Source organism: Channa argus, chromosome 18 (genome assembly GCF_033026475.1).
Source record: "Channa argus isolate prfri chromosome 18, Channa argus male v1.0, whole genome shotgun sequence".
In the NCBI taxonomy this organism is placed as follows: domain Eukaryota; kingdom Metazoa; phylum Chordata; class Actinopteri; order Anabantiformes; family Channidae; genus Channa; species Channa argus.
This window is the reverse complement of record NC_090214.1, coordinates 5,159,763-5,172,667: the sequence shown is the minus strand read 5'-3', so window position 1 is coordinate 5,172,667 and position 12,905 is coordinate 5,159,763.

The following is a 12,905-nucleotide window of genomic DNA, read 5'->3' as shown; positions in this document are numbered from 1 at the left end:
TTCTTTTTGACTTTTTATTTACTTTCCCTAGTTGTAGCTTTTCTTTTTTTTTCTTTTTTTTTACAGCAACCACCAATTTTCTCTCGCTCCTCTTTTGTGTTCCATCACTCGCTGTGATTTCCGACCGCTTCTCATCCCTCCTTACTTCCGTCGTCGGACATCATTGCTGTCCTTGCCTCTCTGTTTGTTAGGGCAAGTGAGCTGTGGTAGGAATTCTTATCTCTAAGCCGGGCGAGATCTTAACGATGGTTTAATAAGTTTGTAGGTCACGAGGACTAAAAGAGAGAGACAACACGGCGGTAAAAAAAAAATAAATAAAAATGTCTCTTTTTGAACAATCTGAAAATTGTTTGCTAATTAATCCCGTTTGCCACATGAACTGAGGAGACATAACAGGGGGGGAAAAAAAATAACTGAGCTACAATAAATTACAGTTTTGTGACCTGGAAAAGCGTGACAAGCATGGCAGTTATGTTTCACAAAGAAGCTACTCTGGGAGTTTCAGAAGTTAACTTGCTCAAGCTGCTGATGTTGTTCAGACTTTGCTGAGAAAGGAGAATAAACTGGGGATAGTAGTTGACCTACTGAAGGCCTTTTAAAGTTTTACTCCCTTTTCGAGCAAGTGTTTGCTCTCGCTTCACTGGAGACATTGAATCACATATACCTCTGGACAACTCCTTCTCAAACTCTGGCCAACGCCCAGTGTCAAGAGTTGTAAAAGCTTCGGAGAGCTATGAAGCGAGTGATCTCTAATTGGCTCTGCACGCGTGGCAGTAAAGTCCCTTTAAACAAGTTGTATAACTTATGGATAGTAAGAAACACAGATCAGAGATGTGAAAACAAAAGACAGATTGCAGGAACGATGTGCTCTAAGCAGCATCCATTAACGCAGATTTGGTATTTTTATATCATCCATATTTTCAAGATTCCTGGAATCAGACACAAGAACAAGACGACTCACCATTTGTTTATTACCGTTTGTTCTTCATGGGGTTGGTGAGAAAATGAGTCAAGCCCCAGAGGGTGTCGGTGTCAGACCCATCATCCTCTACTGATACACAGTTTTACAACTCAGCCGACTGCAGGTACAGCAGTTTAATCCCAAACACCTCGTGGGCAGAAAAGCGGGAAATCGTCTGTGTCGGCTATGACAGCATTCTGTGTGAGCTCTTTGCCTGTGAAATGTAACGTGCACATATTATCGAGCTGAGAGCAGCATTAGCAGACAATAGAGCTTAATGAAGGTCGTGGGTTCTCTTTCAGGGAAAACATACAGTACCTTCCCAGGCCATTTGGCTGAAAGCTACATCATCTACAGCAGAGTAAAGTGAAAAATCTCAAGTTACCCCGAGGCACAGCCAACCTACTCTCAAGCAAATCAACTCCTGTCTTCCCCCCATCAAATGCCCCATTGTCTGGCTAAAGGAAAGGTTGATGTCTTGTTCATGTCTCTTCTCACTCTGTCAGTGTCTCTGTGTGTCTTTGTGTGTGTGTGTGGGAGAAACAGTTGTAAAGTAAAGGGACGAATGGGAAGCATGTTGAATATTTAACAGTAAGTAAGAACTGTTAGTTTTGCAGAGAATTATTAAAATAATTTACTTAATAATTTACTTAAGGTAACAACATAATAATATGTGTCTCCCACAGCCAATGTTACTGCGACAAGCTCCAAAAATAACTGTACGTGGCTGGAAATTAAAAAATTTAAACTAATAAACTATTAAACTATTAAAATGAAGGTGACACATAAAAATGTCATGACTACAAGCTCCAGAAAATAAAATAAAATAAATGCTCCATGTGTGGCAAAGTCGATATCAAGAAAACATAACCAAGACTAACAAATGACTTGCAAGTGAAATGATGCACTTAGATGCTGATTAATTGATTTGATACACTATTAACCTGCTTGGGTAGACAGAAGTTTCAACAGGCAAAATGAACCAAAAACAAAGTGTGCTTTGACTATTACCGTCGTCAATCAGTTTACTGCAGTAAACCTGCCACTGTTATTACTGTAAACTGCTTATGGGCTGTGCTGCAGTGGAAGCCTTCGAAGATGTAGCAACAGTAGCTAAGAGCAGTGGAGCTGGACAAAGGGTCACAAACAGGCAATGAGTGTCACTTTAATGTATTTACTGTATGGAGTATTTTAGAGACTGAAAGGAAAGAAAAGTCATTTAGATTATAGCAGACGTTGCTGCATCTTCTCTGGGCTGCACATTTTCAGAGGAAAGTCGCAACTTCTCTCATAAAAAAATTAAAAAGAGCAACACTTTCACTGTCCAGAGATTTGTAAAAGCTGCTAATGATGCCCAGTGTGATGCAAATTACTCATTCATAGTCAGGGCCTGGCTTTGCCAAGAATAGATGTGGGGAAAATTCAGACCTAATGATGTTTGGATGGAATCTCTGTTCTGCATTAGGGCTCAAATTCATTTGCAAACACAGTATCTTTTCTTGCACCATTGCAACTAAATCAAACACAGAACGGAATCCCATTGATGCCGGGGGATGCTTGTTCAAATTACATTAGAAATTCTATTTTAAAATGAGCAGTCTTCAGTGCCTAGACTGCTCTGATAATTTACCTCCCTCGGCCAGTTTGAGAAGCCGAAGAAGCTGAGCATATGGTGTCAAATCCATTCAGAAAAGTGTTGTTTAATGGTTAATACTTTGGGCATCGGGTCAGTTTATTTTGGTTGCATGCGCATCAAAACAGTGCAATCAAAATCAATTCTACACTGGCTTGATCTCAAACATATCACGTGCACAATAACATAAAAAGGAGATTGTCTTTTGGCAGAATAAAATCGGATTCATTTACTCGGTGTCCAGCTGAAACAAATGAAATTAAAAACATCTATCTGCTCCTTGCCAGCTACACATCAGCCCACACTTACATGATGCAGATCTGTCAACCCAGATCTAACTCAGGGAAGCACTCCATTTACAGGCAGCACTGATATATGGAGATGTCAGTAAGAGACCCACAACTTCCTGCTGTAAAATTGAAAAGAAAAAAAATAAAAGTCTTTTCAGAAGGCAGCTCTGCAGGGTTAGGTTGAATTACTAGCTTCAACTCCACAGCCGTCTGAAATAATGCAGGGCAGTGACTTTATAGCACGTTTGATGCCTGAAGCTAGATGACAGTATATCAGTCGCCACACGGTGCAAATGCTAAATTAAGTCCCCAGTATTTTCTTTAAATGAGGGTTTAACAAACCCCACTGATTTACGGAATGCAACCGTAAGTGTGAAGCGGCCTAGTGTGATCATCAGTAAATCACAGTATCGCCACGTGCAAAAAACGTGAGGAGCTGCTGTGCTAAGAAATCACTCAAAAATAGACCCTTTCTCTGTTCAAATGAAGCCAAAATGAAGTAGGGTTTTCTCTTTATGTGGCCAATTCACATTGTAACTTCATTGATGCTTTTTTTCAGATTTCAGAGCCTATGTTGTATCACTGATAACTGAAAATCCCTCAAACTTGCATGGACGATGCAGAAAGAGTCCTTTCTTTGTCTAAATAAATAATTTAGTTTATTGTTTATTACATATTATACTTGCTTATAACTTCATGGCATGTATTGTTGTAGATTAAAGGAAAACCACAAGGTGGAGATTTGCTGTCTGTGTCTAATAAATATTAATTTTACTCGTGGTTGTTTATTATCACAAAAAATAATATAGCAACATCAATGACAAAGGTTTATTAGGTTTTTAATATATTTCTACCCTGGTACAACTGGAACTTATTAGTTGGGTTAGGGTCAGCCATCATGTCATCATGTCATCAAAGCCATCATGTCATCATGTCAGCTTTGTACTGACAATAAGAGCAACTTTCTATGGGTGCTTATGACAAAATGTTCAAACAAATCAAGTGAGACTGAAGTTTACGTCAATTCGCTGAAATGAAGCCGACATAGATTTATACTAGCTACCTAATAAACTAACAAAATCTAAATCAACTAAACTAAACCAATAGTTTACACAACAAGATCCACATTTAATCGTGATTAACATTTAGTTTGTTAGGGTTGGGGAACATATTACATTTTATTTTTTTTAGATCACCCACAATTCTGAGGCAGCTCAAATTATATTTTACAGCGTAGAGATACATTATCTAGCTTGCCAATACTTTTTATGCAAAGATTGTGGTGTTGAGGTAATGTTCACTGCTACTGAATGAGAAATGTTTGTTTCTTGGCTACAGCATCATTGTGTACAGAGGACAGCTGCACGTCTGGGGGAGGGGTCAGAGTGACCTGAGGCGATGAGGTTGTGTCTCAACTGTACGGGAGAATTTGGGTCTCTCTCTTTCTCTTTTTGTCTTGTTCTGTCTTCCTCTCTGTCAAAGTGCTCGTGCTCAAATTATTAGGGGGGGGGGGGGTTAATGCTCCTGTGTGCATGCCAACTAGCAAGATGGATGCTTGCTGCCACACAGGTGTAATTGGATCATGCACCAGCCTCTGGTACGGTCATTGATCTCTTCCCCTGTGGAGCACAATATTTAGGGAGTGAGAAATGGCGGAGAGGAGGTGGTGTAGCTCAGATCCTATCTGTTTGGCAGCACCTTGAAGTCCTGAATCTGATCAAATTCTAAATATATGTCTAATTTCTAAAATGCCTCTGCTGTTCTTCCCATAGTTTCTCCTTTGGGCAGGGGGATCTGATACCGGGCTATATAAATAAAACCTCAAACTGATCCTGAGTCTTTGGACAGATGTGATCAGCACCAGTCTGTGTTCCTGAATGATGAACGGTCTAGCAGAGACTCAGGCATTTTTCTCCAAAAAGTCTTCACTCAGTGAGACATTCATAGATGCATTCAAGGGGCTCCACTGTTGATGCGGAATCAATGACACAGTGCTGAAACTCAGGGTGATTAGCTCAAGCTGGAGCTGAAGAACAATCATGCAACAGACTGAATGAAAACAGAATAGCAGTTTGTATCCTGGTGCGTGTGTTTTTGTTGTTGCTGTTGTTGTTTTTTTACAAAGGGAACCTGAATTTAAACTCAGGCTATGGGATGAATCATAATGTACATGTGAACACGTTTGTCTGTGGTGACTCTGTGGTGAGTTTGAGAAATACAGTTTGTTAACATTTAACCACCAATGTCACTTTCCGTCATTAGACTGCAGGCTGTGCGGCGTCTCTCCACTTATGCCATCACAAATTATGAATAACTATGTGCTGGGAGAAAGCATTGGGCATTGCATTCATATTATTATCACGAGCATATTAGCAACATCCAGGCAAACTAGCAGAAAGTATGATTTCTCCACAATAAACAACCAGTAACAGCCATTAAAAGCAAGCGCAGTAATAAATATTGTACATTTTATCTAATCTTGCCACACAATGATACACATTATGACGTTAATGCCACCCCAGTGAACTAATTCAACCGTGCACGTCTTGACATCTGTTTCCTGGTTGTATTTTTAATGCATTTATAAGCAGAAACACCCATTCAGGCAGTAACTGGACTTTTAAGGGGGGTGGGGTCATTAGCATTATTATCCTCCACACGGCCAGTCAGACAAATTTTATTCGTGCCATAAAAGGTGACAAACATGTTGAAGGAAATTATATTTAGATAGGAAAGAAGCTGGCTGTGTATATGTCCGTAGTCCACCTGTGTGTCTATAACATGCTTTTACATATTTGTGGTGAACATGTGTAATATATCAGGGGTATTTTTCCCAGTATTCCTCAACAGCCACGTCTTTCATATCCAGGAGTTCACCCAAATGCTGCCTGATTTCATGCTTTTCGATGATGCTTTTGGACCAGACACTGCCTTAGGCACCCGCAGCAGAAATATTACAACCGTAATGAATATCCCAAAAATGCAGTGTGGGGTTTTTAACAAGCGCTTATACACAATATATTAGGATGATGAATTCCCCTGCCTGGGCACCCTCCAGATACGGCACCAAAAAAAAAAAGATGAAGACTATGTCACACACAGAAAAATAAGAGACAAGCGGGGAGAAAAAGGGGGACACATAAGGTTTTCAGCAAAGTGTCTGAACTTGATTAAAGATGCAATGTCTTTTAATAGTCTGCAATCCATTAGAAGAGCACAAACAGTCTGGAAAATTACAACAGATTCATCCACCTGTGTCTCTCAGTGAATACTGTAGGTGGATTGAGATCACACAGATGTCTGCCGTGTTGTAACCCTGCAGGTACTGTTGACATCATCTGTCAAAACCAGACAGCAAATTAGAAAGTAAGCAGAAGAAAACCGCATGCAGAAGAAAACTCTGGAAAGCTAATGCTCCTACAACTTACTGAGGTTGCTCAATGCCGTCTGAATTATGGTCCGTTGTTATTTCTACACACAGAGGTTTTTTTTTTTCTTCTTCTTCTTCTTCTTCTTTTGATTCCTGTGGCACCCCAGTGTTCGAGCCCGTGGAACCTGCAGTCACCACTTTGAAGTTGTAACACTCACACTGCGGTGTCTCGGAGTAGCAAATACATCACTACAATCCAAACGCTCCCTTTGATGGGCTTTGAAAAAATGTTTGAGCTGAACTCCAGTGTATAATGTTCCTGTATAGGAAAGCTGAGCCACATTCAAATCGCCGCTAAACTGAGGGGGCAGTTTTTGCACTCAAGAACAAATCACAGATATTTGCGTTCGTAAATCACAGCTAGCAGCTTGGCAGAGTTCCCAAGTACCAGCTGATAATGTTAAGTCACTTTTCTTGTCTACTCATCTTTTCCTTTGTTTTCATGTGTGTGTGTGTGTGTGTGTGTGTGTGTATGTGCTGTTTAACCAATTTCACTTGTGATGTCTAACTAGGCATTTTATTTATGAAACAGTTGCCCTGCTGCTATGGAACTCATTCATTCACGGTTAAAGAAGTTAGCAGGGTTCAACCTGTATAAAGTTAATTTTTGGCTACTCGGCGACAGTGGAAACTAGTTGACAAAAAACTTTCTTTACCTTGAATTATAGTAAATGCTGGTTATTCACAGATACAGAGAAACTTTCAGAGTGAGTTTGTTTTTCTGGCCACTTAATAAATTAGTCCAATATTTAAAAAAGGGTTTAGATTAGATTTTTCTTTATTATTCCCAATTAGCAAATCATCCATAACAACAAACATAAAACATTGCATAATAATAAAAAAAAAAACATCAAATTATTTCAAACAGCAAAGGCAGCAGTAACAAGCGAATTTTTATATCTCTTTGTCCCACATGTTGGCAGATTTATACCTGCACCCAGAAGGAGGCAAATTAAACAAGAGAGGCTAGAATCAGTCAAAACTCAAATGGGCCTTTTTAGTTTTCGCAGTTTTTTTGTTTTTGAGAGAAAGTGACGCATTTCAGAAAATGACGGAACAAGATTATAAGTGTTCTTACCATCAAAACTTTAAAGCTTACAATCAACGGACATTTGCTGGTGGGCTTTCACACAAACTTCCACGAGACATAAGACTCAGCTTGTTGTCAGTAACAATGCCAGGATATTAAAAGTGTTGCACAATCTTAACAGCCTGAGGACTGATCTCCACAGGAGAGATTACTGTTAGATTTGCACTGAAACCAACAATCATCTCTTTAATTAATTTCTGCCATGACAGGACCATGGTCAAAGTCATCACTGCTCAGCAGAGACACAGCGACAGACCCATCTGCTAATTTAATGATATGATGCTTCGCATGTATTGGCTCTGGAAAAATCTTAGAAGAGTTGGAAGGACACGCCCCTGTGGTGATCCAGTAAAAAAAGACAGGACGCCATTCACCTTCACACGTTGGGATGTTACAGTTACAAAATCTATACGCCCAGAGATCAGAGCACGGTCAATATTGTAAAAGCTGTTTAAACTGCTTGCTAAGACACGAGACACAATTAAAAGCTCAGGGGAAATCAACAAAAATCAGTCACACAAAAGTCTTTGCATCCTCTCAGTGTGTCAAGTTCAACTGGGTTCCATCGGCATCATTGACACCTCTTTCGGATCGATAGGCCCACTGGAACGGGTCCAAATGTGCCTGCACTTCCTTTAAAAGTGGATCTTTAACCTTTCATAATAAGAGAGGTGAGGGCCACAGGTCTGAAATCTTTTAATGAACTTGGCGCTTTGTGTTTTTGGCACATGTTTAATGGTAGAAGCCTTCCAAAGACCAGGAACCCTCTGAGGTTTAAGAGATGATATAAAAAGGAAATATGTCGACCGGTTGTCCAGCCAAGTATGTGACTGCCATCGCTGTCTGATTCTGGACTCCACTTTTACACCTCAGAAAAGTTGAACCGTCATGTCCCTGAACTTGCACACTGTTGATCTACTGATCGTGAACAAGCTTTTTAAAAACTGGTGACATCTCTTTAAAATCACAAACGGAGGTGAAGATCCTTCTTTTTCACCAGCTAGTTGCTCACTTTGCCTGTCTGCTGCCCGTTACTGGATAAGTTGCCTAGAGTAGGTTTATTTAGAGCATTTTCTCTGAAACCAATCTAGTAACACCACTGCGAGTGGTAGCAGTGAGAATAAACCCAAACTGTAAAGTTGCTTCCTTCAAGCTCTTTGAAAAAAAAAAAAAAATAATAATGCCGTTAAAAGAGCAGAGTGGAACTGTAGGGTGATAATTAACTGTGAGCTGCAAGCAACACCTTTCACAAATCCGTGGCACGTTGTTCCATCGTAAATCTACAACTATCGATAATAGTAGCTTTTATCACCACATAACTAGTAATGAAATTAACAGCAACCCCAAAGTACAGACAATAATCAGGCACAGAAAGTAGCTTGACCTTTCGTCTTTGCTTCGTTCTGGAGTTTTTATTTGGCAAACAAAAGGAACCAGCATCCGCTCTACACGACCCCAGTAACAAGCATTCAGATACAATTACTAAATTACACAGCCATGACCTTCGAGGCGACTACAGCAGAGAATTCTGGAGCCTTAGCGACGCTATTATTTGAGGACATGCAGAAGGTGAGGCGCTGCTGCAAGCTTATACAACATAATTAAGACGTTCACAAATCTGGCAACTCAGTAGGGTGGAAAACACATTGCTGGGATGCGGCTCTGTCATCAAACTACTGATCTGGCAACTGGCAGCATCGTCCTGTAATTAGCTCTGACATGAATACAAGAGCCACACAGAAATGCTTTGTGTGACGAGCAAACAAAAGATGGTACAACAGTATATGGCAGAAATACCAAAATGGAGAACAACTGTGAGCTCTACTTGTCCTTCTCCCTTATGTTCTACTCTCTCCATTGTCTTGGTTTGCTTGTCCACCAGCGCATCTCCTGCTGCACTTTTCCTCACTATTTTATTTTTCGTCCTCTGTTTTTCCATGATAGCTCCACTCTGCTCAGCCGCTCCCTGTCTCCCATTGTCTGTCAGTGTCCCTCTGTGTGTGTCTGCGGCATCATTTCGGCCTGACCTACATAACCTCCGGTCATCAATTTTGTATACGGCTGATGCATTATGATGCATGGATCTCTGCGGCAGAGAGGTCTACCCCAGGGTTGTGAACAGTGGCATGTCACTTGCACACACGCATGCGCACGCTCACGCTCAAGCATAAATCAGAACTGTAGCAGTCGCTGGCTGACATGAGCCCCCCAGCAACAACACACACTAAAAGCACTGCAGCCTATTCGGGGGCAGAGAAACACGAGGAATGACAGCACAGTCTGAGTGGGGACGATAATCTCTCAGCACAGATGCAGCATGTAGTGAATAAAGAAATAAATGGCACAGATAATTAAGAGATGAAAGGAGGAATACACAGACCTTGGGTTTAATAGAGGGTTGAAGCAACTAACTGAACTGAAAGCACACAAATGTACTGTCACTCAGCTTTAAAGATGTTTGACAGTGTGGTTATGAGCAGCACATACAGTACCATCAGACTGGAAGCACTAAATAAAAGAGCATCTCCAGCAAGCGTGTTGCACAGTTAATGTGCGGGTCTTTGTGCAATGATTACATTCGTGGCAGAAGTTGTGGGACGCAGTTTGGTAATTTGGGATCTGGTGTTGTCGCTGTAACTATCTCCATTTGTCAAATCACAGTGCTTAGTCAGCAAATCAAAGGCAGGGCCTGAGGGCTGGCCTGTAGGCTTCACCGTCCTTGGGTGCAGAGTTGGCTGTGTTTAGTGTAAGTGGGTGGGTTCAGCAAGATTCACTGCAGCCTGAACCGCCTACAGAACCTCATCGGCTCGTGTAAACATCTCCATCATCTGCATTATTTTGTCTTTTGTTTTGTTTTGTTTTTGTCGTTGCTTTGGCTCATTTCTTGAAACTTCACCATTATTTTCCCAGCTTCGTGTTCATTTGTCATGACAGCTCCTACATGCAGCACAGCACCACAGCTCATGAGCTAAAGGACACACTTCACCCAAAGCCTTTAGCTCACATTCCAAAAGAAAATCCTTGTGTCAGTGTTAAAGAAGGAGCAGTTGCACTGCATGTGGAGACGATTATGTTGCAATACAGAAACTCGACACAGTACCACTCAGCAACACTGTAAAGCAGAGAGGAAACAAACTGCACACGTCCTCAGCACCGCCCAGTTTGCCGTCCATAATGTCCAACATAGCAGCACAAAAGCACAGTGCTGGATAACTTCATCTGAACGCTTGTTAATTTGGTTGTGTAGAGCGGATGCTGTTTCCTTTTATTTGCCGCAGATTTTCATCCACTTCACACCTGATGTTCTCGCTGCCAGTACAGCAGGGGAAGGAATCATCTGGCGTGCTGTATCCATCCCTGCATGCTTCTGCTACGCCGATTTGGACACACGCAGCATTCATGGCATCAAGCGTTGTCATTTGGTCTAAGAAATGCCTCAATTGACGCTTGACTGAAGTTTTGAAATAAAATTTCCTAATACCTTTACAGTGAAATGTGCGAAAAGTGAAGACGTGTGGATATTTTAAAAGGCAGCTGTTTATATGTATTTAATAACAGCAAAGAACTTGATGTATTTTGACAAACGCATTTACTACTGTGCATGTGACAACGTGAAAAGTGGAGTCATTCTTAAGGTCTTCTTAAGGTATTGCCAATCCCCACTCTCAACCAGTTTTTTCTCCGCTGTCACTTCCTCCAGCTGCAATGTCAACAGTTACTAGGACATTTTATCATAGCTTTTTTTTTTTTATAGCTAGCTACTGCGGAAAGATATTTATTGTTAGCTTTATTATTACATCCGTTCATTCATTTTCAGTGATTCTGAACCTCCCATTTAGCTTTAATTGTCTTTAGAAGTGGTGATTGGGGAGAGCATATCCAGTAATGTGTCTGCATCCCTCCATCAGGGAGACTGCTCGTGAATTGCTCCAGCAGAGTGTCTAGTGACATTACCATCTTGTAGCATGGGAGCACTGTGAAGGAAAAAGTATTTGCCTGCTGTAAACACAGCCTTATATCCCTCAGCTGGTATACAATCATGTAGAGCAATCATTGGATCCAATGTTTCACAGGAGATGGCTGGCTGTCTCACTCCACAGCTAAAACCACGTTTAAAAATCTGCCAACTGACACCAAACATCAAATGCCTTTTTTTTACCCAGTCACAAATCTGTCCACACAGAGATAACAGAGAGAAAAATGACTCATCAGACCACACACTTTTTTTTGTTTTGTTTTTACCATTGCAAGAAGTCCGTCTGAATTTGTGCTCAGTGCTTAATAATTATCAGAGACAGTTGTTAGTTGTATTCAGTGGTAATATTTAAAGTTTAATATTTAATGTCAGATCCTCTTGAAATATGATACCTTTACTGGGCGTCATTTGTCCTTGTAGATGGGTAGATACGAAGACAGATTCATTTAGGATCAAGACACAGGGACAATAAAGACATAGTTTTCAAGGAGCGCTCCTTGTAAGGGCAGAACTTATCAAAGTCCTCACCTGGTTTGGGGCAAACAACATGAAAAGAGCATATCTGAGAAATAACAGAAATACAAAACTTGTGTCTAATAGTTCTGCAGCATTGAGCCTGAAGAGCACAGGGAGAGGTGGTGATGAAAGGGGAAGCAATGGCAGTGTGCCCGGGAGAAAAGACACAATTTCTATTTGGACCTAAATTTAAACTGGAGCTCTTTTACCCCGTTTCTTTGCTCCCTCTTTCTTTCACACAAGCACGCACACCGCTTGCAAAACCCGAAGAGAAGAAATAAAGTCAACTGATAAAAGACCTCTCAAATGAATACAAATGTTGGAAGGTTTTTCTGTTCAACTTGGATAACTACAGCAAAACTCCGATTTTAGTGAATTCTGTGAATTAAAAAAGAAGTGAAGAGAATTGTAGAAACAGTGTGTGTGTGTGTGTGCGTATGTGTGTCTGCGGAGGGTCTCAGTCATCCTCAAAATTCAATGCATTTGCACAGCACATGCATTTTTGCATCTGAGAGTGACTTCCCCTCCAATGCACCTGCGATGGAGACATTTTACATATATCAGTATGCAACCAAGACAATGCCGCATTCTGAGCTCAATGTGCAGAAAATAAAGCCTGACTGGAAATATTCTAGCAGCCACTTTAAATCAACATCCCAGGTCAGCATTGCTCTGTATGAACCGTTTTCCCCCCCCCCTCTCTTTCTTTCAAATCAGAGTGGTGCTACATCATTTTCTATTTCCGGTTTTGACTTGAAGAATCTTTTCCATTTTTTTTCCATTCATAATTTGTTCACCTCTTTTTGGCTTTTTTTTTTTTTTTTTTTATCATGACTAGATTTAAAAATAGGAAAACACACAATATAATTGTGTTCTCCCTTCACACTAACTTACCTGCAAAAAATAATTAAACCTTTGACTATAATTGGTTTATTATTTTTGGCAAAAACTGAAAATATGCCATGGACTGCTAATTAATTTAAATGGGTGTCTGATCTCGTACACAAGT